Genomic DNA, 25,891 nt, shown 5'->3' on the forward strand with positions numbered 1-25,891 from the left:
TTCCCGAAGTTCTGTTGGACCTGCAACTCTGAGACCGAATCCCTTCAACACCTACTTTTTACTTGTCCCTCTATACACACTTTCTGGCAATCTGTCTGGGCTACAATCTTTCATAGTAATATCTCCTTTACTTATCAGATGTTACTGCTGAAATCTTCTGCATTTGAGGATGAACTATCCATAGATGATGCTCACCTTATGGATATGCTCTTCTCTTTAACACTAAAGATTCTCCTTGGTTCTTGGAAAGATTTATCCAAAGCCTCACACTCCCTGTGGTGGAATCTGGTTTGTGGTGGACTTATAGATTTGAAGTATATTTGGCTAAATCCTGTAACCGCTTTCATCACTTTCAGAACATTTGGAACTCCCTCAAGTTATACTTACGAAGCTCCACTTCTTAATTTTTATTTTATTTTCTCTCTCTCCTTCTGCTACGGTCTAACTCTTCTTTGCAGTTTCTGACTTCCTTACCTCATTTGTGGTACCTAGTATTTCTAATCAGTCTAGTTTCCTTTTTCTCATTTTCTCTTTGATGCTAATTGAATTCATGCTGCATTGTATATTGCCAACACGGCACACTTTTCATGAGTTATACTCTCGTTATGTAAATATCTGATGGTTCTTTGTTTTTATCATTGCTGTTTTCATCGAGTTTTATATCATGTTTTTATCATTGCTGTTATTATCGAGTTTTATATCATGTTTTTTTAATGAGCATAACTTTCAATTTCCAGTACCTTTGTATGTATACTTGTACAGTGGTACCTTGGTTTACGAGCATAATCCGTTCCAGGAGCATGCACGTAATCCAAAATGCTCGTATATCAAAGCAACTTTCCCCATAGCAAGTAATGGAAACTCAGACAATTCGTTCCACATCCCCAAAACAGGCCTATGTTGCAAATAAAAGCTCCCTCCCCTGCAAACTTTCAGTATCTACCTCGGATTTCTGCATCTAATCCACCCATACCGGAGAACACAGCATCAGCCGCTGGCCCCTGAACAGCCTTCCCTCCTCCCTCTGTGCATTATTGTTCAAGAAAGCCTTCCTCTACCTCCAGCCCGCCTCTTTCGCTGCCAACCCACCCTGGCTCTGGTGTCAAGCTGTACCACAACTGTGGAAAGAATGTAAGCCGCCACTTACCCCAACAGCTGCCTGCGCTCATGGATTCTTGCCTCCACATTTAAGCACTCTCATCTTCAGGCTACCATCACCGCGCTGCCAACATTCAAACCTGGCGCACAAAATTACCAGGGCGACGTCAGGAGAAGTGCTCCAATCTGGCAGCGGGGGAAGCTCCCATGCTTCTCTCCAATGTCCAGCTAACGTGTTGTGCGGAGAAGCCAGCCCGACGCACCACGTCTGTGACATGGGCCAATGGGAGAGAGGCCGGAAGAGGTGGTTGTAAACAGTAACAGTGTGGTGGGAGGGGAGCTCCGAATCGCAGCCGGCATGCTGCAACTGAAAGACTCAAAGAGCAGCCCCGTGGCCCTGCTGCCAAGTGAGGCCGATAGCATGGAGGTGCCCTTTACTTTCCCGGCCCCCCCAGCTCCACCCTTCGGTTCTTAAACATTCGCGACCCGACCCTGCAGGAGTACTTCCTGTTCCGGGTGCTACTGCTCTCTGCCGCCAGCCTCCTGCTCCTCTCATCCGGTGTCCGCTGGAGGTAAGGGTCTGGAGGTGGGCCGCAAGGGAAGGGAAGCCGGTTCTTGGGGTGGACTCACTCGCTAATCGAGTCAATGCTCGTTTTGCGAGTTAAAGTTTGCTTGAGTGTTTTGCTCATCTTGCAAAACACTCGTAAACTGTGTTACTCGCAAACCGAGGTTTGACAGTATTTGAAAAAAAAAAAAATTTTCAATAAAAATACATTGACTTAAAAAGAAAAGTTAAGTGTTTATTTACAGCAAAGCACAAATTACTGCTCTGTCTGTCCTCAACCAAATGAATAACTCTCAATAAAATGTTCTTTTACTTTATTTCTTAGATCACTAAATAGCTTGTCTTTGTTGATAGCAAATCTGAACTGCTGCAGATGACCTGCCATTAAACTCCGTCAGGTAAGTGTACTTTCTTTTTCCACCAATCAAATATGACAATTCTAATTAAAGCACAAGTTGCTTTGTTTAAAAATTGTTTCTCCCTTTTTCCTTCACTAGTCTAGGGGCTCCTTTTACGATGCCGCATTAGCAATTTAACGCACGTAATAGCGTGCGCTAAACTGCCAGCCATGCTAGCCGCTACCGCCTCCTCTTGAGAAGGCAGTAGTTTTTCGGCTAGCACAGGGGTTAGCACATGATAAAAAGTTGCGTGCAATAAAGCCGCTAACGCGGCTTCGTAAAAGGAGCCCTAGGTGTCACCGTTCAGATTAAATGGATCAGTTGCTTTAGCTCAAGTAAGTGAATGTGAGTTCTTTAAAATTTAGCTTGAGTACTCAGGTAGAAAAAAATGTGTGCACACTGACAGCAATAATATATTTATTATTATTATTATTTTTTTTTTTTAACTATCTTCAGGCCCTCCACAGCTGTCTTGCATTGACTAGCTCAGGAAAACTGGAACATCAGCGCACCAGGAACCACCACAGGAGCAAGATAACTAGTAGTGCTGGACCAGGATACACAGGAGCTGGAACCAGGACTGTAATTTTGGAATGGATGATGATCTAACCCAGGGGTAGGGAACTCCGGTCCTTGAGAGCCGTATTCCAGTCGGGTTTTCAGGATTTCCCCAATGAATATGCATTGAAAGCAGTGCATGCAAATAGATCTCATGCATATTCATTGGGGAAATCCTGAAAACCCGACTGGAATACGGCTCTCGAGGACCGGAGTTCCCTACCCCTGATCTAACCCCTATGTCCCTAATTAAATAAAGCTGTCTCCCTTCTTTGTGCAACCTCAGTGTTCTTATCCTGTGCAGGATTCTAAGTAACTGTGACTCTAGAAAAAAGAAATAAAAACTGATTGGATCCCACCCTTTAAGACAGGGGTGTCAAAGTCCTTCCTCGAGGGCCGCAATCCAGTCAGGTTTTCAGGAATTCCCCAATGAATATGCATGAGATCTATTAGCATACAATGAAAGCAATGCATACAAATAGATCTCATGCATATTCATTGGGGAAATCCTGAAAACTTGACTGGATTGCGGCCCTCCAGGAGGGACTTTGACACCCCTGCTTTAAGACTAGGGCTCACATACACAACTGCCAGACTAACACCAATCACTCAAAGCATTCAAACCCTGAACAATCACATTCATCTCACAGCACACCATTACTGATTTTAAACCTATTTTTAAAAGCAGCGCTGCAACCTTGTCCACTGCTCAAAGCTGGGTTTTATTTTGTTTTTTAATTCTCTTTTAAAGAACAGAAGAATATTTACTTCCAAGAACTATTCTGTAGTATCAGCTCCTGTTAGTTGCTAATTAAATCAAGGAGCCAGGTTTTAACCCTGAACACTCCTCACAGCAACCAATCAGTCTTCACAAAAAGTGCCCAAATCTCCCAGAAAACAGACTCAAAATTATTTTAAAAGTAAAAGGATTCCTCCAGCTCACTTTAACTATTGTAAAGAACTCTCCCCTAAGGTTCCTGAGGTCTCAAAACGTTTTTAGAAAAAGCACCAAATTGCTTTAAAATGTCTCAGATTTAGCTAGATACCTTCATAAGCAAAACCCATCTATGATATTCTTTCCTGAAATTAAATGTCTCAAACCCAAATACCTCTTAAAAGAATAACCTTTGCCATGCACGCAACTCACAGCATCCACCACTCATTAAAGAAAAAACCCCAACTGACAAACTGTTTCAATCATAAAAACATAAGAATTGCCGCTGCTGGGTCAGACCAGTGGTCCATCGTGCCCAGTGGTCCGCTCACGCAGAGGCCCCCAGGTCAAAGACCAGTGCTCTAAATGAGTCCAGCCTCACCTGCGTACGTTCCAGTTTAACAGGAACTTGTCCAACTTTGTCTTGAATCCCTGGAGGGTGTTTTCCCCTATAACAGACTCCAGAAGAGCGTTCCAGTTGTCTACCACTCTCTGGGTGAAGAAGAACTTCCTTACGTTTGTACGGAATCTATCCCCTTTTAACTTTAGAGCGCCTGCTCGTTCTCCCTACCTTGGAGAGGGTGAACAATCTGTCTTTATCTGCTAAGTCTATTCCCTTCAGTATTTTGAATGTTTTGATCATGTCCCCTCTCAGTCTCCTCTTTTCAAGGGAGATGAGGCCCAGTTTCTCTACTCTCTCACTGTACGGCAACTTTTCCAGCCCCTTAACCATCTTAGTCGCTCTTCTCTGGACTCTTTCGAGTAGTACCGTGTCCTTCTTCATGTACGGCGACCAGTGCTGGATGCAGTACTCCAGGTGAGGGCGCACCATGGCCCAGTACAGCGGCATGATAACCTTCTCCGATCTGTTCGTGATCCCCTTCTTTATCATTCCTAGCATTCTGTTCGCCCTTTTCGCCACCACCGCAAAGATGTGCTGAGACTTGAGTCGGTTCAGCGAATGGCCACCCGGATGGTCTCAGGACTCAGAGATCTACCATATGAGGAACGCAGAGAGAGGGGAGACATGATCGAGACATTCAAATATCTCACGGGCTGTATCGAGGTGGAAGAGGATATCTTCTTTTTCAAGGGTCCCACTGCAACAAGAGGACATCCGTGGAAACTCAGGGGTGGAAAATTGCATGGTGACACCAGGAAATATTTCTTTACCAAAAGGGTGGTTGATCGCTGGAATAGTCTTCCACTACAGGTAATTGAGGCCAACAGCGTGCCTGATTTTAAGACAAAATGGGATCTTCACGTGGGATCTCTTCACAGAGGAAGGTAGGGGAGGGTCAGACTGGATGGGCCGTGGCCCTTATCTGCCGTCAGTTTCTATGTTTCTATTGCGCAGACGGCTTCATCGACTTGTCAATCAGAACTCCCAAGTCTCTTTCCTGGGAAGTCTCTGCAAGTACCGCCCCGGATATCCTGTATTCGTGCATGAGAATTTTTGTTACCGCCATGCATCACTTTACACTTATCCACGTTGAACCTCATTTGCCATGTTGATGCTCATTCCTCGAGCCTGATTATGTCAGGTTGCATATCTTCGCAATCCCCCTGCGTCTTCACTACTCTGAATAACTTTGTATCGTCTGCAAATTTAATCACTTCGCTCTTCTTACCAATGTCCAGATCGTTTATAAAGATGTTGAAGAGCACAGGTCCAAGCACTGAGCCCTGCGGAACTGCACTGGTGATGCTCTTCTAGTCCGAGTATTGTCCATTTACCCCCCAACTCTCTGTCTCCTATGCTCCATCCAGTTTTTAATTCACGTGAGTATTTCACCCTCAAAACCATGGCTTGCAGTTTGACAAGCTGTTTGTTTGTTAATGTTTGCTTGGTTTTAAATGTTTATTTTTATTAGATATGGTGTTTTGTGAACTGCCTAGTTTTTAGGTACTGTATAAATTTTTAAAATAAATAATAAATATATGCATCACTCTGCATTTGCTCATGTTAAATTTCAGCTGCCATTAAAATGCTTAGTTCCACAGCCTTTCAAGGTTCTCCTCCAATTCTACATTATCCAGTTGTGAATTCATTAATTTGTGTAGTTTTGTGTCATTTGCAAATTTGCTCACCTCACTCATTCTTTTCTCCAGAACATTTATGAACCCTGGGGCTCCCCACGTTCATTTCTCTCCTTCGGAATAATTATTCAGTCCTTCTCTCTTTTAACCAGTTATCAATAGGACACAGCTTTTTTAATCCCAGGATTTTTAATTTTCTGTTGTTTGACTTTGTCAAATGTCTTCTGAAAGGCCAGATACACTAGATTGGCTCACTCTTATCAACACCTTCAAAACATAGGTTTGCATGAAGGTTTGACTTCTTTTTGCTTAAATATTGTTGGCTGATTCACATTATTGGGAGTTCAAATGTTCACATTGAGCCCTTATGCTGAATACTTCTTTTCTTAACTTTAGCTTCAATCATTTTGTTAGCATTGACATCAGACTCATGGTTTTATAGTTTCCTCTTGACAAACACACTCTGGCTTTTACTAAACTGCGGTAGAGCTTCTTACCACGGGCCAGCAAGTTAAATGCTCCGACGCTCATAGGAATTGATTGAGCATCAGAAAATTGACCCCGCCAGCCCGCCAGTTAATAACAGTCTCACTGCTCTGAACACAAGATTGGAATCCTGAATCCAGAGCAATTTCCATCAGGCAGACAATCACTGCCTGCCTGCTGCAGAATCAAAACCAGATTCTGTCATTTGTCTAGAAACAATATGCCAGAGGGGGGGAAAAAGTCACATCCTTTTTGCTTTCCTAAGATAGCTCCAATGGGCGTGTTATTTTTCATTTTAAGTGCTCAGAGTTCAGCAGAGATTAGTTTATCTCTTAAATCCCTGCCCTTGCCTAACCCTGTTTTAAGGTTTGTGGTACTCAACTATTCTTACTAGTCCTTCAGGTTTTGTGGCATTATCATAGTCAATTCAAGTAGAACCTGTCGGATTAAACTAGAATATGCATTACAATAAATGTCATGTTATTCATTTAGCATTCAATGATTTCCAAATGGTAACTTTTTTAAGCTGGTAGGGTTTTGTTTTGCTTTTTTTCATGCTCTGTTTAGGTTTGCTGATCCACCAGAATAAAGGCTAGGATGCAGCGCCATGGGCCTCCATTCACAAATGTCTGGGGATTCTTAATTCACCAAGCCTAGTTGTCATAGAAACAGAAAAATAAAGGCAAAGACCATATAGCCTATCTAACCTGCCTAACCATGGCATCTACTATCTTTTCCTCTCCCTTAGAGATCCAATGTACTTGTCCCAAACTTTCATGAATCTAAATACACTTTTTGTCTCCATCACCTCCACCAGGAGGCCGTTCCATGTATTCACTACCCTTTCCATGAAAAAATATTTTCTGAGGTTACTTCTCAATCTATCCCATTTCCCCTTCATCCTATGCCCTTCATTCCAGAGTTTCCTTTCAGTTGAAAGAGACTTACCTCATGCACATTTATGCCATGTAGATATTTAAACATCCCTATCATATCTCCCCTCTCCTGCCTTTCCTCCAAAATATACATATTTAGATCTTTAAGTCTGTCCCATATGCTTGATGAGTGCTAGGGTTACCATATGGCTCCAGAAAAAGGAGGACGGATTGAGACATCCAGGTTTTATTTCTCAGTCTGTTCTTCTTACTGCTATTACTTTCAATGGAAGTAAGACCTGGATGTCTCAATCCATCCTCTTTTTTTTTCTGGAACCATATGGTAACCCTATTGATGATGAAGAACAGCAACCATTTTAGTAGCTGTCCTGTTTATATCATAGTTGTGGTTCTCAGTTGGGCACTGTGCACCACATCACTTCCCTTCTAGAACCCTGCAGTCATAAACTCTTATCTGGCACTGTTACATGATGATTGGGACTTCTTCCTTTAGGCTGTGAACATGGCATCCCCAAACCCAACTGACTTGGGAAGGAAAAGTCCTGACCTGGAATTCAACTCATGTTCCCACATAGTTTCCTCAGTTTTCTTGTACACCCCTCGGAATTTTAATGAGTGGTATATCAAAACTTAAATAAACGTGAAACTTGAAAACTGTGAATTATCACTTTTGCCTCTATTCAGCTAATGCTTTTGACATAAAGAATGGCGTAATCCAAGCTAGCACAATAACAAGTAGTTTACCATTTAGAAAGAGTTGAAGAAATCACTCTGGTGTCAGAAAGGACTAGCCTATTACAAGGATCAATAGGAAATTGCAAAAAAAATTTCTCAAATTTAATTTAGGCTTATTCCCTTTTATTTTTAGTTACAATTATTCTGCTCTGTTTTAAGGTATAAGAAGTACAAAAACACCAATAATTTTTTTACCATAAAATACAATTTGCAGTGCTCAAAAGCTATTATGCCAGGGCAGCAGGTGATCATGCTACTTAAAGAACAGGCAAAAACAATCACAATAGTGGCAGGGACCTAAGCAGTGGATGATACCAAGTGGGGAGAGAGGGACAACAACAGTCTATATGTAGGCTTTTACTTTCAGCACCCAGAAAACCAGATGGATTAATGTACTCCTTTTCCTTGGTGTCCAATCAGAGCTATGCTAATATCCATGCCATAATGCAGATGCACTGTCCAATACATCTTTCCAGGGCCGGCTCTACCAATGGACCAGATGAGGCACCAGTGATCAAGGGCACCAAAATCCCAGTCCAGTCTATCTTCAAACTTCTAGTGGTATAGAAGCTGGACTGGGTTTCTGGCACCCTTTATTATCAGTGCCCTGAGCCAGTGCCTCATCTGGTCCACCAGGAGGAGACAACTGATCATTGGGGAGGAGGGAGAGCAGGGCCGGATTTTCCTATAGGCTAACTAGGCTTCAGCCTAGGGCCTCAAGATCAAGAGGGGCCTACATTCAAATTGTTAGCAAAATTAAAATTACACTATTCTAAAAACAGTGAACACTAAAACACTGAACCGAAATTAAGGAGAAATTCTACGCATATGACTAATAAACAAACATAAAAATGTATTGGTTAAGATCAATGCGTTCGGCTCATTGGGTCTGTTCGTTTGTATATACTAGATTGCACCAAAGTATAGTTCATACGTTCACTGATTGCTATGGCAAATATTGACATGCCTTATGCTACTAAGCTCTGGTTTGTTCTTGCATAAATAAAGTGCAGATTGGTGTAGATTGGAACAGACAAATGAACAGACCTATTGATATCCCGACGTTCGGTTATATTCGTGTTACTTCGATAATATGAAACACGTGTTAATGTTATTAGAAAATATGAGACAAACACATAAACCTTCAAAAAATTCCACATTGTCGCATACAGACTTGTATCAAATAATATTCAAAGAAAATATTCAAGTGGCCTTCCCCAATGTGGAATCAATCTTATGGCTGTTTCTCAGTTTAATAGTCACTAATTGTACTGGAGAAAGGTCATTTTCAAGACTTAAAAATATCAAAAATCAATTAAGAAGCACAATGACCCAGACGAGGTTGTCTTCATTGAGTATTTTGTGCATCAAAAATGAGACCTTCAGAAAAATAGATTTTGATGAACTTATAGAAGAATTCTGTGTGAAAAAGTTTAGAAAGAAATTCTTCTAATCTACTATTTCGTTTTAAATGTATACTTGGATTGAATCAGTTCTTAAATAAAATAACTATTAACATAAAATTTAATATGATATACAATTTGATATTTTCTTTTTTGTGATCTGGATTTTGTTTGAATAAAGTTCCATTTTTGGTTTAGTTTAAGACTTAAAATTCATAATAATTCATACTTAAACTTTAAATGCGAATTATTATGAAATAAATTTATCGGAATTGAATTTGGTTTAATCTTCAATGTATTGAATATATTTAATTTAATTTGATAGAAAATATGATAATTTTTATTGCGTATTTTATTTTCATAGTCAAAGATTTTCATTATTTGTTTCTTTGTAAATGTTGTTTGATTAGTTATTGTTACAAGTATTATATATGGTGCTGAGAATAAATGTCCAAATAAGTGTTCTCGACTTTTTTTTACTTATCTGTGTCAAATTTTTTATAAAGATTAGTACCAATAACAACACGTTTCATTTAAAATATTGATATATATATCACAGTAATGATGTATTTTATTATCTCTCATGTAATTTACAAACTTAAAAATGGGAGGTGAAAGGGCCTCATAAGTGGAATAGCCTAGGGCCTCTTTTCATCTAAATCCGGCCCTGGGGGAGAGAGATACCAGATTGCAGTGAGAGGGTGGACCAATTCAAAAGTTGGCTCATCCATACCTTGGGTATTCCATTTTAGTCTGTCACTTTGTTCATTTCCCCGTGCTTTGGGGTCTTCATTCTATTCTTTCTGCCACTTTGCCCCTCTCTCCAAACCTTAGGATTTACCGTATTTTCGCGGATATAACGCGCACCATTGTAAAACGCGCACAGAGGTATAGCGCGCAGAAATCACGATGATATGTACAAAAACTTTTCTATACCGCGCTCAGGCATATAACGCGCATGCTGCCCGACTCTCCTCTGGCCACCCCGACTCTCCTTTCGCTCTCCCCGACTCTCCTCTGGCCACCCCGACTCTCCTTTCGCCCTCCCCGACTCTCATCTGGTTGCCCCGACTCACCCTGACTTTCGGTGCACTGCCCCGACTCTCCTCTGGTTGCCCCGACTCACCGTTCACCCGCCCTGACTTTCGGTGCACTGCCCCGCCTCTCCGTGCCTGTCCCCCTTGAAGTCCTGTCCCCCCTTGAAGGTCTGCCTGTCCCCCCTTGAAGGTCTGCCTGTCCCCCCTTGAAGATCTGCCTGTCCCCCCTTGAAGTCCTGTCCCCATCCTGAAAGCCTGATGCCCCCCCTCGACGTCCGATTCTTCTCCCCCCTCGGCAGGACCACTCGCACCCCCACCCCGAAGGACCGCCGACTCCCCGACAATATTGGGCCAGGAGGGAGCCCAAATCCTCCTGGCCACGGCGACCCCCTAACCCCACCCCGCACTACATTACGGGCAGGAGGGATCCCAGGCCCTCCTGCCCTCGACGCAAACCCCCTCCCCCCAACGACCGCCCCCCCCAAGAACCTCCGCCCGTCCCCCAGCCGACCCGCGACCCCCCTGGCCGACCCCCACGACACCCCCACCCGCCTTCCCCGTACTTTGTGTAGTTGGGCCAGAAGGGAGCCCAAACCCTCCTGGCCACGGCGACCCCCTAACCCCACCCCGCACTACATTACGGGCAGGAGGGATCCCAGGCCCTCCTGCCCTCGACGCAAACCCCCCTCCCTCCAACGACCGCCCCCCCCCCCAAGAACCTCCGACCGACCCGCGACCCCCCTGGCCGACCCCCCCACCCCCCTTCCCCGTACCTTTGGAAGTTGGCCGGACAGACGGGAGCCAAACCCGCCTGTCCGGCAGGCAGCCAACGAAGGAATGAGGCCGGATTGGCCCATCCGTCCTAAAGCTCCGCCTACTGGTGGGGCCTAAGGCGCGTGGGCCAATCAGAATAGGCCCTGGAGCCTTAGGTCCCACCTGGGGGCGCGGCCTGAGACACATGGTCGGGTTTGGCCCATGTGCCTCAGGCCGCGCCCCCAGGTGGGACCTAAGGCTCCAGGGCCTATTCTGATTGGCCCACGCGCCTTAGGCCCCACCAGTAGGCGGAGCTTTAGGACGGATGGGCCAATCCGGCCTCATTCCTTCGTTGGCTGCCTGCCGGACAGGCGGGTTTGGCTCCCGTCTGTCCGGCCAACTTCCAAAGGTACGGGGAAGGGGGGTGGGGGGGTCGGCCAGGGGGGTCGCGGGTCGGTCGGAGGTTCTTGGGGGGGGCGGTCGTTGGAGGGAGGGGGGTTTGCGTCGAGGGCAGGAGGGCCTGGGATCCCTCCTGCCCGTAATGTAGTGCGGGGTGGGGTTAGGGGGTCGCCGTGGCCAGGAGGGTTTGGGCTCCCTTCTGGCCCAACTACACAAAGTACGGGGAAGGCGGGTGGGGGTGTCGTGGGGGTCGGCCAGGGGGGTCGCGGGTCGGCTGGGGGACGGGCGGAGGTTCTTGGGGGGGCGGTCGTTGGGGGGAGGGGGTTTGCGTCGAGGGCAGGAGGGCCTGGGATCCCTCCTGCCCGTAATGTAGTGCGGGGTGGGGTTAGGGGGTCGCCGTGGCCAGGAGGGTTTGGGCTCCCTCCTGGCCCGATATTGTTGGGGAGTCGGCGGTCCTTCGGGGTGAGGGTGCGAGTGGTCCTGCCGGGGGGGGGATGTATCGGACGTCGGGGAGTCGGCCGGGCAAGAGGGCTTGGGCTCCCTCTTGCTCCGATCGTGGATGCGGGTGGGAGCGCGTGCGAGCGGTCGTTCGGGGTGGGGGTGCGAGCGGTCCTGCTGGGGGGGTGAATCGGGCGGGGTGGGAACTATGTTTAAAAACTTTTGTATACCGCGCTCAGGCATATAACGCGCGAGGGGTATGCGCGGTACGTAAAATCACGTATAACGCGCGCGTTATATCCGCGAAAATACGGTAAATTCCAGTCTATGTGCCACATTCCCCCCCTCTCTAACTCTTCTATCTTCATTCCACTCCTTGTGCCATTTTACCCATCTGTGCCTTGGGGGATGTTCATTCTAATCTTTGTACCAATTTGTTCCTTTCATGCTGATTTAGTCTTCATGTCACTGTTACTGCCCTTTGTCCTTGTTCTGTTCTATAAAGTACATTCTTAATGTCTCTTTTGCAGATGCTTATCAGCAAGTTTAATTAAACATAAATGGAAAATCCCATTGTTATTGGCTTGCCCCATTGACTTTAATGAGCCCAAATGATCTGAATAATTTGTTGTCCGAAAACAAACTGAATAGATGGTTGAACTGAACATGAACCAAGTCAAAAAAGTGTTGACAGGTCTCTTTTCATATGTTTAATTGCCATAAGGTTATTAAGCTAAAGCTGAACTTACAAAGTAGAGTCTGTTCTGCTTGTTCTTATGGAAATTAAGAACGATAAAGTCATATTTTGACTTTGTCTCATTTAGATTGTTGGTACAGTATCCTGTTTTGAGTTCATTGGATTATTGTAATATTCTTTACCTTTCAATCTCTAAGCAAAATATAAAAAGTAGGGAAGTTCTAAGTACCTGTATTTCATTGTAAACCGCTTAGATCTGTAATATGCTTAAGTGGTATATCAAATGTTAATAAAACATAAACATAAAAAGATTGTAGACTATTCAGAACACTGCGATAAGGTTGATTTTTGGTTTAAAACAATTTGACCATGTATCTCAATACTATCATAGATTAGATTGGTTGCCTTCGAGACCTAATTGTCGGAATCTCCTTTGATCCTGATCTTTACAGAAACTCATGTCTCCTCTGTCTTAGGTTCCGAGAAATTAAAAAAACAAATGTAATACAGTATGTAATACCTACTGTTCTTTCATTTTTATGACACTGTTTTAGATTAAAAATTAATAAAGATAAAAAACAAAAAACAAAAAACCCCAACCTCTTAATGTTCTCTTTTAATTCTTATTAATACTTTTAAAAATTTTTACCCTCCCTTTGTATTTACCTTTTATGTTTCCTTTACTATGCTTATTGTAGGTCCCCCTACTTCCCCTACGTATCAGTTCGTAATGTTCGTGTGTTTGTTGTAGTTAATAACTAAGACCCTGCTTTTAATTGTAAATCGCTTTGAATTTATGATATTGCGATACATCAAAATTTTAATAAAACTTGAAACTGTTGAGGCTAGAGTAATTTTTAAATTTGGTTGTGCATGCTATAAAGTGTTGCATGGATTACTGCCAAGCTATCTTCTTGATCACTTTAAATTTTCAAATAGGAAAAATTTACGGTTAGTACATTTTTTTGACTTTCCATTGGTTAAGGGAAGTATTTATAAATGATTCTTTTGCAAAATGGCATATCAAGCAGCTCTCTCGGGAAAACAAGTTAGTATCTATATCTCCTTTTCCTCTTCTTACTCAGCTTTTTGAAAAAAAGTTGAAAACATATCTTTTTAGGATAATGCTAATATTTCCTGGGAAGTATCTAGACTAAATACTTATGATCTGCTATAATGTTAGTATTTCTTAATCTGTAAACTGCACAGAACTGTAAGATATATAAGAACTTAGGTTATGTTATTCTGCTGCACAATTTATATTCTGCGAGAGCCGCCATACTTGCATTACCCTTCTCCTCATCACTTCATTAGCACTTGCTTCGTTGTATGCCTGAAATAGACTGCCTGAGTCATTATGCCAGGGTCCATCTCTAGCAGTATTCAAATCTAAGCTAAAAGCTCACTTTTTCAAGGCTGCTTTTAGCTCCTAACTCCCACTCACCATAAGATACCTATGCCATTTTCCCAATCTGTCTGCGAGAAACCTCTATATGCCCTGTTTGTCTGTCTAAATTAGATTGTAAGCTCTTCTGAGCAGGGACTGTAAATTACATATTAAATGTACATGTACAGCACTGCATACACTGTACATGTGAAGTAGTAATGATAAGTAGTAGTGGTTCCAGAAGATGTTGAAGGTGCAAATTCTCTTCCCCTTGTTTTTTTTTTTTGTGTGTGTGTGTGTGTATGTGTTGCATGGATTTCTTGTCCATCTTGTCTTTGTTGCTGGTATTGGGATGGAGGGGTATTTTTTGTCATTTTTCACCATGCTGCTAATAACTAATCCATGCTTGCCAATGTGAGCAGGTGAAATTCAGATGTAGAATAAAACATGTTGTCTTATGCAGAGAAAGATGAGAATAGAATGACGTTATTATAACCATTTGCCTTGTTTCATAACATTGACCTTGGTGATTTTATATGCTTCAACGAATGACAAAATTATATGGTAACTGGATAGTGGTGCTTTGAGATATAGTTTTAAAGGTTTTGGTTTGGCCTGCATTCAGTATTGACCTATATTGTGATCCAGCCTCTATCCCTCTTGTCTCACCCTCTGGTCCTCTCCGAAACGTGTATCATTTTGTCACTGTTCCTTCCTATTCCTGTGACAGCATTATGAAGTTTTAGAACTTGAAATATATAAGCTTTCAAAATATGCATTTCTTTGTGTTTTGTTCAGTACAGTACAGGAAAAATGAATTCTCAAGGGGCATCAGTCGAAAAAATGAGATTTGAACTTCTGTGGATTGCAGTCTGCTGCTGTAACTCCTAATGTACTGCTCTGCTCCATTTCATATTTCATGTATATCAGCACAATGCCTACATAAGGTTTTGAACAATATGCTGTATTCGGAAGAATATGCTGTATTCTTGCTTAACTTGAATTGATATTATGCCTGCTCAAGACTCTGATGGACACTCTGCTCTTCAGCCATCAATGCCTTACATGTTCTGGTGCAATGCCTGCACAGGGCTATGCTCTGATAAGAATTTGCATGTCAGAGTTTCAGTTGCTTAACACTGGATATGCTTAAGCAAAAGGAAATGTCAAAACTTACACTAGCAACCTTTCAGACATTAACTAAAAAAAACATGAAAAAGGGGAAAAGCTTAATTTTATTTAGGTGTTGAATGGGGGGAGGGGAAGAATGAAAGGGAACAATTAAGGTTGGGAAGGGTTGAACATTTGAGATGGGCTGGGGAGGGGATGAAAGAGGAGAGGGAAGAGTGGAACTTGACTTGCCATAGAAGGGAGGCAGGGCAGAATCATCCGTTTAATGGGCACTAGACAAACAAGTGCATGGGGCTCCTATCATATTATAAATGCATTTTAAAACTCCCACAAACTGGAGGAAAACCAGCAGAGGAGGAAGCACTAGGTAAGACATGCTGCTTGCCAATTCCTCCTGCTGAACAGAGGACAATGCAGAGAGGGTAGGAAAAACAGACCGATTGACTTCTGGTTCTGGTCCTTCCTCCCCCAGTCATATCCCGCACACTCTTCTTTTTGCCAGTTACTGCCTTAGCAGGACAAAACTTTGCCTTGGAAGTCATTGAATTAGCACATTTGAGAGCACAGACCCCTCTCAACCCACTCCCAACAAGACATGATCCCTCTCACACACAGATCCATAACCTCTCCCATCCCCATTTCCACCCCCTACTTAAGATAGGCACACTCGCCTACCTCTGGTGGTCCATTAGGGTGATGAAGGCAAGAGTGAACCCCTAGTGGCTGCCTCTATAAAATAGTTATCACAACCTCCATGCAGATACTGCCTGAATATTGGACCTGCATATTGGACCTTGCAACCACAACTAGGTCAATTAGTGTCAGCGCTGGATATGTCTCAGCACTGAATATCTTGGGTCAATTCTGCCCACAGCTCTCAGCATTTAAAACACTGTTGAATATTACCCTCTTGGAGATTCCAGAACTTGGCTGCAACAGGAATGGCTGTGTAGCTGCTGAGCTCCTCCCTTGAGCACACAAACTGAATATTTATTACACTCTGATTCCCTTCAGACTGACTTTTTTTAAAAATCTCTGATGGCCTCAGGAAAACAACAAAGCTTTGAATCTGCATTTGCTTCTTAGGGGAAAAACAAAAGATTGAAACCAACTCCTCTGACTCCTTCAAAAGTGCCTTTACCAGGTGATTCTATGGAAGTACTGTGAACAACTGGTGGAAGGAATGAAAAATGTGCAAATGATGTTGCAGGAACTCTCAAAAGTTACAGGATAACTCTCTAAAGTTAACCTCACTTCAGGAAGAACTGACAAATTTAACTCATCAAATACAAATATCCAATTCCAGATTGGATAGTTGCAAGCAACAAATTTCAGCCTGTGAGACACAGCTGGTCCAGTCTCAGCTGGATCATAAATCTATCATTACCTTAACAACAAAACTGGAAGATTTGGAAAATCAGGAAGGAAGAAATAATATCAGAATTTTGGGACTTCCTTAAAATATTGAGGGGCAAGATATGGTAGGTTTCCTGAAGGACTTTATTCCCAAAGTGCTATGTGTGAAGTTTTCTCCATCTCTAGAATTTGAGAGGGCTCATAGAATCCCTTCCAAGAAAAATAACACTACTACTGGCCCCAGACCCGTAATTTTTAAGTTACTGAGATTCACACAAGTGATAGAAATTTTAAAAGTAGCCAAGGAGAAAAAGAGCATAAAGTGACAGGATTCTAAACTGTTTTTTTCTCCTGATTATGCCAAAGCCACGGCTGACAAAAGAAAAAAATTTTGGGCACTTTGCCCCCAGCTGAAACAAATGGGGGCGTTGTATGGATTATTTTCCCCTGCAAAGATGAAGGTCACTCACGGCAACAAAACAATATACTATGAGGATCTATTAAAGTTACAAGAATACATTAGTCAACATGAAGATGGAATGTCCTAAGAATAAGAATAGAGATGTGACTTTCAATAATTACTTTTTTCCTCCTTTTTTTATTTTAAGTTGGCAATATTTGTTTTATATAAAGTTGGTTTTTGGCTTTTTTTTTTTTTGCTGTTTTGGTCTTAAATGCAAAGTGATGCACCTGGGTAAAAGAAATCTGTGCAGGACTTACACGTTAAATGGTGAGACCTTAGTTAGGACCACGGAAGAACGGGATTTAGGAGTAATCATTAGTGATGACATGAAAACCGCCAATCAAGTGGAAAAGGCTTCCTCCAAGGCAAGGCAAATGATGGGTTGTATCCGTAGAGGTTTTATCAGCAGGATGCCAGAGGTCATAATGCCACTGTACAGGTCCATGGTGAGACCTCATTTGGAATATTGTGTTCAATTCTGGAGACCACATTACCAGAAAGATGTGCTGAGAGTTGAGTCAGTTCAGCGGATGGCCACCAGGATGGTCTTGGGGCTCAAGGATCTTCCGTATGAAGTAAGGCTGAATAAATTGCAGCTGTACTCACTTGAAGAACGAAGAGAGAGAGGAGACATGATTGAGACATTTAAATATATCACGGGTCGTATCGAGGTGGAAGAGGATATCTTTCGTCTTATGGGACCTTCGTCCACCAGAGGGCATCCGCTGAAAATCAGGGGAGGGAAATTTCATGGGGACTCCAGAAAGTATTTCTTCACTGAGAGGGTGGTCGATCATTGGAATGAACTCCCACGGCAGGTGATTGAGGCCAACAGCGTGGCAGATTTCAAAAATAAATGGGATATTCATGTGGGATCTCTAATGAGGTAAGGGCAGGAGGTTGGTGAGCAAACTCATGGGGGAAGGGTCACTGGAGTGGGCAGACTTGATGGGCTTTGGCCCTTTTCTGCCGTCATTTTTCTATGTTTCTATGTTTCTAAATAGCTTAGTCAGTTGCAACTTGAATTAAGTTCTTTTTACTCTCTGAACACTCTAAAGAACATGAACACTCTAAAGAATGACTGATTATCAGAAAGAGGCTTGGGACGCTGGGAGGTTGTACCACTTACCTAAGCTATTCCTAGAACTGTTTTTGTCCTGCTGCTGGATCGGTTGATGTCCTGCTCTCCTCTGCAAGAGATTTTCATGGATTTGGATGATCCTGACTCTCAGAGATTTTGCCTCCGTGGTGTTTTTTCTATATGCTGGGGCTCTCCTTCTTTTAGGGCTGAGTTCAGAACACTGCACATGTGTGGCAGTCAGGAGGATGCAGACAAATGTTTGATGCTGAGTGGTGGGGCCTCCGGATTGACTTGTGTAGTCCGACATGTAATATATATTGAATATGATACTTACTTTAAGATTACAATGGAGTATTGTTTAACAAATCATTTTATTTACATTATATACTGTTCAATTGAATTTGTTTTAGGCTTATTAGCATTTTAGTTTAATTGTGATAGATAGTTATAATTGAATTAATTTTATGTGTCAATTGGGGGGATTATTTGAGGAGATTTTAGTGAGCCTAGGGGTGGACGGTGGTTGCTAGTTGTTTTGGGTGCATCCAAGTTTATGCGATACTTATTGGGTTGGGGTTGGGGAGGAAGGAGGGGGGATTTTGTATGGGATCTTGGATGTGGGGGAAAATATTGGAATTTTCTATGTTCAAATTGAAATTAAAAGTTTATTTGGTAGTAGGTCTTCATCACTTAAAATGGCTTTAAAAATATTTTCTTTTTTTTTCTTTTTATTTATTTATTTCTAGTTTTACAAATTGTTAAACAACAATGTAATAGAAATAAGCATTTAAGAAGAAACAACCTAAATTGTAAATCACAAATTTCACAAATTTAACTAAGTTCATAGTCCACAAACTAGGGAGAGAAAATCCTACACCTCCAAGGGAAGTTGGTTATTCAAGAAATATTCATTCAAATTAGATTAGGAGATCAAACAGTTGGATTAAATTAAATTATCATCCTGGTTAATAGAAAAGGCATGGAGGGAATTGGAGCTTAACCAGCTGCCTTACCCTCAAGGAAAAATTTCAACTGATCAGGTTCATAGAATATATATCTGTTATTCTGATGGGTAACACAGCATTTACAGGGAAAACGTAACTGAAAAGTTGCTCCTATACTCAAAATTAATTGACGATAAATTAAAATTTTCTTTCGTCTATCTTGAGTCCATTTTGATACATCAGGAAAAATTAAGACTTTTGAACCATGGAATTCTGAATTATCAGTCTTATAGAATAGACAAAGAACTGCTTCCTTATCTTGATGAAAAACAAAGGTTACCAATAAAGTTGCTCTTCCCATAATTTCTTCTTGTTGAGAAGTTTCCAGGATAGCTGTGAGATCTAAATCTCCTGCTACGGTTCCTTTTTCTTTATCCTCTTTAGGAATATTTAAATAATATGATTTATGTAAATTGTTTTCAGGAAATTTAAGTACTAATCTCAAGAAGGAATGAAACAGTTCTCTTGCCGATTGGAATTTGGAAATAGGAAAATTTAAAAGTCTAAGATTCAGGCTCCTATTAGCATTTTCCAAATTTTCCAATTTTCTAACAAGTAAATTTTTATCCTTCAGTTGTAAATTAATTGAAGCTTTCGCTTCAGTCACAGATTTTTCCAATTTGTCTATTCTATCGGATTGTTTTAGAAGTTTCTCTTCAAAAGTCTTAAGCTGTATGTTGGTACTTTGGGCTGAAGTGACGAATTGAGAGCATACCTTATACCACAGGTGTCAAAGTCGGTCCTCGAGGGCCAGAATCCAGTCGGGTTTTCAGGATTTCCCCAATGAATCTGCATGAGATCTATTTGCATGCACTGCTTTCAATGCATATTCGTTGGGGAAATCCAGAAAACCCGACTGGATTCCGGCCCTCGAGGAGGGACTTTGACACCCCTGCCTTATACAGTGATTCCAAGCCACTCCAAATAGCCTCCATGTCTATAACATCAGGTCTTATCAAGGGAGGAAGCACAGTTGTACCGGGAATCAGTCCACTGGATTTCACCTTCTCCTTCTCTGTAACATAACAGGTTTCTGTTCCTCCATTCTCCACTGTCAGCTGCAAACGAGCCGACAGGCTGTGCATCTCATCCGGGGTCAGAGGGGAAATCTGCAGCACCGCTGGAGGAGTCAACTATGGAGCTTCCTGTGCTTTAAAAATATTTTCACTAAATGTCAACACGCTCAATCATCCAATTAAGAGGAAAAAAACACTCAAATTTTTTTAAACAGCAGGAAACTCATTTATCTGTTAGTGAATTGGCCAAGTTAGAAGGGTGATGGGTCAAGCATTGTTTTTTTCACTCCTGCAGTGGGAAAGAAGGCTGGGGTGGCTATCCAAGTAAATAAAAAAATGCTCAGCTGCATTTAATGTAGTTTCAGCAGATCCTATGGGAAGATGGATTCAGGTACACATGAGCTCGGGAAAAGATATTATGAAGCTTTTTAATATTTATGCCCCTAATCCAAATCACAAAAGAAAAAACTCCAAAAACTGCCACACAACCTATGAAAGAAACCCATAAAAAGGCAGAATAGTCAAATGGTTCAGAGAGTGGTCGCTTCAAGACAAAATACCTGAGTAAACACCATGCAAATAAGGCGTGAAATTCAACTAATAAAATATTGAAATATTAAGGTGCCCTCAGTGTGAGGGGGAAGCGAAAGAAGCCAATTCTCCAGCGCTTCTCAATTTTGGGTAAAGGTAATATACCTCCACCTGCACACCTTCATCGGGCACCTAATGTGTGCATAATGTGCAATAAATAAACAGTGAAAATATCACAAAACAAACAGTGAATAACAGGTGTAGTCAATGAGCGACCACTCTATGAACCCCCCCCAGCCTACTCCCAATAGCAAAACAATGAAAAAGGCAAAGGACTTAGCTGTAGATAATAAAGTTCATCCAGAGTGTGGAAAAAAGATAGATGAAACGCCACAGGATATCAGGTCCAACCAGCCTGATTTCAGAAACACAATCCCTTCCTCAGGAACCCATAGTCACAAAAAATCACTAGCATAAGACTGAGGCAGCTGGAGGGAGGGTGGTGTTACCGGAGTGAAGCGCAAGCGCACTAAAAAGCAGACAGCAGGCAACGTAATACACAAGTCCACCAATCAAAAAAGAGGGGAGGAGCATAAGAAGACAAAAGCACATTATACAATAGTATTCCATTCAACGCTGTCATTAAGTCCATTCGGATGAACTGCTTGAAGTTGAAAAATCCAGAACTGTTCTCTAAGGTTCAGGTAGGCCACCTTGTCACCCCTAAAGTCACTAGGTAGTTGTTTCAGAACAAACCATTATAGATCAGTAAACTGGTGTCCCAATTCCAAACAATGAGGCACCAGGGGAGCAGATCTGGTAGCAGTGCGAATCCTGTTCTTGTGTTCGGACAATCTTACCCTAATCCTCCTACTGGTGCGATTCACATAAATTAGGCCACAAGGGCATATGATAACATATATTACTCATTGAGACTCACAGGTAGTATGTCCACTTAGCTTGTAATTGCGGAGAGTTCGAGGATCCTGCCAGCAGGAAATAGATAAGGTCAAATTACACATGTCACAAAGGCCACAAGGCCTCAATCTCAAAACATTCTAAACCACTCCCTTATCATATCCAAACTCGACTACTGCAATTCATAATATAAAGGAATCTGCCAAAAAGACATTCAATGCCTCCAATTGATACAAAATACTGCTATCAAAATCATTACAAACATGAAGAACATAAGAACTGCCATCTCCGGATCAGACCTTCGGTCCATCAAGTCCGGCGATCCACACATGTGGAGGCCCAGCCAGGTGTACACCCGGTGTAATTTTAGTCACCTATATCCTTCTATGCCTCTTGTAAGGAGATGTGCATCTAGTTTGCTTTTAAATCCTAGAATGGTGGATTCCGCTATAACCTCCTCTGGGAGAGCATTCCAGGTGTCCACCACTCGTTGCGTGAAGCAGAACTTCCTGATATTTGTCCTGGACTTGTCCCCCCTTTGCTTCAGTCCATGTCTTCTTGTCTGTGTCACATTGGCCATTGTAAATAATTTTTTTTCCTGCTCTATTTTGTCGATTCCTTTCAGTATTTTGAAAGTCTCAATCATATCCCTTCACAGTTTTCTTTTCTCAAGGAAGAACAATCCCAGTCTCTTAAGTCGTTCCTCGTATTCCAAGTTCTCCATACCTTTTATTAGCTTTGTTGCTTGTCTCTGCACCCTCTCCAGCAGTTTTATATCCTTCTTTAGGTTGGGAGACCAATGTTGGACACAGTATTCCAAGTGTGGTCTGACCATTGCCCTATAAAGCGGCAATTTGATCACATCACCCCCTTACTAAAAAGTGCACATTGGCTGCCAATACCATATCAAATTCTATATAAAATAGCTATTCTTTCATTTAAAACCCAAAATACCAAAGAACCCATTTTCATTCATAAGCTTCTCGTCCCACATGATCCCCCTAGAGCCCTAAGATCCTCCTCTCAGCATCTCCTTCATGTACTATCCTTAAAAAATCATCAGTACGCAGCAGGCTTCGTCATTCGCTACTACAGCACCCATTGTTTAGAACTCTTTACCACCCTATATTAGGGCCAAACAAAACAGATAAATTCAAAGGAAATCTTAAATCCTTCCCATTTAAAGATGCATATGAATACTGATATGGTTCTGCTGATGCCTTGATCCTATTCTGATCTCCTTTATCTCCCTTTTACCTTTTATGTCCTCCTTTCTTTGAAATTGTAATTCTCCCTACTATACTTTCCAGTATATATTTAGTATGTTAAATGTTTCCCCCTTTTTAAAAAATTATTGTAAAACGCTTAAGGGCTCATAATCAAAAAACAAAACATCTAAAAAGTGGCCTAAATGGGTATTTGGACGATCAAAAAGCCTGATCGTCCCATAATCAAAGCTGGTTTTAGACGTATCTAAAACCAGCTTAGGCCTTTCCCATGCCTCTAAATGCATAGAGCGAAAAGAGGTGTTTTTAGAGGAGGTGAAAAGGCGGGAGATGGGCCGACCTAAACCTAGGCGTACAGCAGGTATAACCAAAAGTTTAGGCAGGTTGTCTAGTCAGCACTTATACGTTTTGACTTAGACCAAGTCAAAACAGGTATAAGTGCCGAAAAAGGGGCGCTGAGCTGATCACTGCAGCTCAGTGGCCCCAGCAATCTGCCTACCGCCTACTGAAATTATCGCTGCAGGGGAGATGACTCATCTCTCCTGCTGCAATGGTGATCGCCCACCCCCCTCCGAACCGCGGCACTTCAGAGTGAGCATCGCAGCAGGACATCTTCCCTGCCAGCGATCCTCACCCCGAAGTGCCGCAGTTCGGATGGGGGTGGGCGATCACCATCACGGCAAGAGAGATGAGCCATCTCTCCTGCAGCGATCAGCCCTCCCCCACGACACACTACCCAAGCCCTCCTGCCCAGCGACACACTACCCCCCCCATGAAGATCGGGGCAAGAGGGAGCCTAAGCTCTCTTGCCACCATGATCTGTGACCTTCCCCAATAAGATCGGGGCAAGAGGTAGCCCAAGTCCTTTTGCCCCGTGAGCCGCAACCCTCCCTATGAAGATCTGGGCAGGAGGGAGCCCAACCCCTCCTGCCCATGTGAACCCCCTACCCCCCACCCCCACTAAAATACAGAAGGAGGGATCCCAGGCCCTCCTGCCCTCGATGCACACCCTTCCCACGATCACCCCCAAAACCCCCGATCGTGCCCCCCCCCTAATGACCCATGAGACCCCCCGCCAACCCCCCGATCCCCCACTCCAATCCCCCCAGTACCTTAAAATCATTGGCCGGACTTTTTTTTTATTATGCCCCTCTTAGAATTTATGATTATCGTTTTATCAAAAATTGTAATAAACTTGGAAACTTGGAATGGAGAGTGAAGAGAAAATGAGGAAAGCAGAAACCAGATTCAAAAAAAGGTAGAAAAAAATGATTTTTTGTTGTTGTTTTAGAATAAAGTAATATTGTAGCTGTATAGACAAACATATATAAATAGAAAATGGAAAAAGGTAACCTTTTTATTGGACTAATTTTAATACATTTTAAACTAATTTTTTACTAATTTTTGGAGACCAAAATCTCTTTCCTGTAGCAAGGGGGATGTAGGTGTACTAAAATACTTTTTATATGGGGAGGGTTATTAAAAAATGATCGGCCCCGGGTGTTGCATACCCTAAGTAGGCCACTGACCAAGTCTGCAGCACAAAATAACAGGGTAAATGATAGCCACAACTCATATAGTTCTTTATGTGGATTATTCCCTGATGAATATCAGCTCCAAAGTAATTAAAAGCTTTGATGATTTTTGGAGATTATGTAGTTACCAAGACCTGTTGTATTACTATGGCTGCCGCTGCTCTTTGCCACACCCTCTAACTCCCCCTCCCCTCCTGAAATTCCAGCCTGTAAGATATACACTTTAGAAACCAAAAGAAACGCTGTGGAATGACGAGGTTCCTAAATGGACTTTATTTGATATACACTTTACACACTTCACACAAGCAGGATGGAAGCCAAAGTTCACAAGCAACCAGAGCTCCATGCCTGTGGCTGGAAAAATGGGACACACCATATTATGAGTTAGCTCAACATAAAATGCCAAGTGATTCTCAGCTCTGCCATAGCAGACACCACAGAATGAAGATGCCAGGAGATTCCATAACTCCCTAAACAAAGTTTCACTCCTGTATGCCCTAATAAGACGGACTGCTTCCCAGTCAAAAAGTTGGAAGAAAAGAGAGCACTGTTTTCTTAACTCTTTCTGTTTGTTCCATCAGTATAAATCCAATTTTAGACTGCAGTTAAAACTATCTCAGTTAAAACTATCTGCAGTTAGCTATCTCAAAACTAACAAAAAGAAGCACATAATTTACTCCCAATATCTGGACCCCTCCCTTAATGAACAGAAAAATGTCTTCAGCTCAGAATTAAGGGAATTTTATAAATTATAAAAAATAACTTTCTTTCTTTTTTAACAGGAATCTTCTGACTCTCCCTCTTCTGACAGCGGCAGCTGAATTTTTTTTCAGGGACGTAGGGCAGAGAGATTCTTTGTTCCTGATTGGTCTCCGGTGCTGTTTTCGCGGCTTTGGCCGCTTCCATTTATCTGCCAACTAATAGGGAAGAGGAAGGGAGCTACGTGGCTGAATCCTCCGGCAGCCGCAAGCTCTGGTAACCTGATACAGATGACATTGGATGCAGGATTCGCGCGTCATCAGAGAGGGACCCTACCAGCTTCGGGAGGAACACCAGCATGGATCGGGCTTCTCTTAGCCCGGTCAAAATACAGGCTCCTCTTCAGCCTGGGAGTGGGAACTTAGTGGAAGGAGAGGTACTCCTGCAGACCTGGAGAGAGGGACAGAAGGAGAACCCCGGAGAAGCAGTGGGAGCCAAGTTGTTGGGAGGTGAGACTCCCACTGCAGCCAGTTCACTGGCACCATCCAAAGAAGATGGTAAGAACTCAATTTCTGCTCCTATTAGTCAACAATTTGGAGAGATAATTAAACCTGTAACAGTCAGCTTAGACACCCTGTGGGAAGCCATTACGACAATGGACTCCAACCTTAACAAGGCAGTATCATTGTTACATTTAGATAGTGATACTTTCAGCTCTCAGGTAAAGGAACATAAACTTAAATTAAGAGAGCAAGGTGAAAAAATACAGCAACATGATGACCAGATCAATTCACTTAAATCATGGGAATTGGAAACTATCAAAGAGCGATCTTTTATTCATAAAAAATTAGAATTTATGGAAAATAAACAGAGGAGGAATAATTTGAGGTTTTTGAATTTTCCCAAGTCTCCAGTGATTTCTGGTCTGGAAATGGTCCAGAAATACTTAAAAGAAGTTCTTTTAGTACCAGAAGAAAGCTTATCGTCTATTGTCAGAGTGCAATATATTACCTTGGAGAAGAAACAGGAAAGCTCTACTCCTACAGATCCAGTAGGACCAGAAGCAAGTGGATTGAACTTAACAAATTTTCTGGAAAGCTCTCTTGA

The sequence above is a fragment of the Geotrypetes seraphini genome, chromosome 6, assembly GCF_902459505.1.
Source record: "Geotrypetes seraphini chromosome 6, aGeoSer1.1, whole genome shotgun sequence".
Taxonomy (NCBI): Eukaryota; Metazoa; Chordata; class Amphibia; order Gymnophiona; family Dermophiidae; genus Geotrypetes; species Geotrypetes seraphini.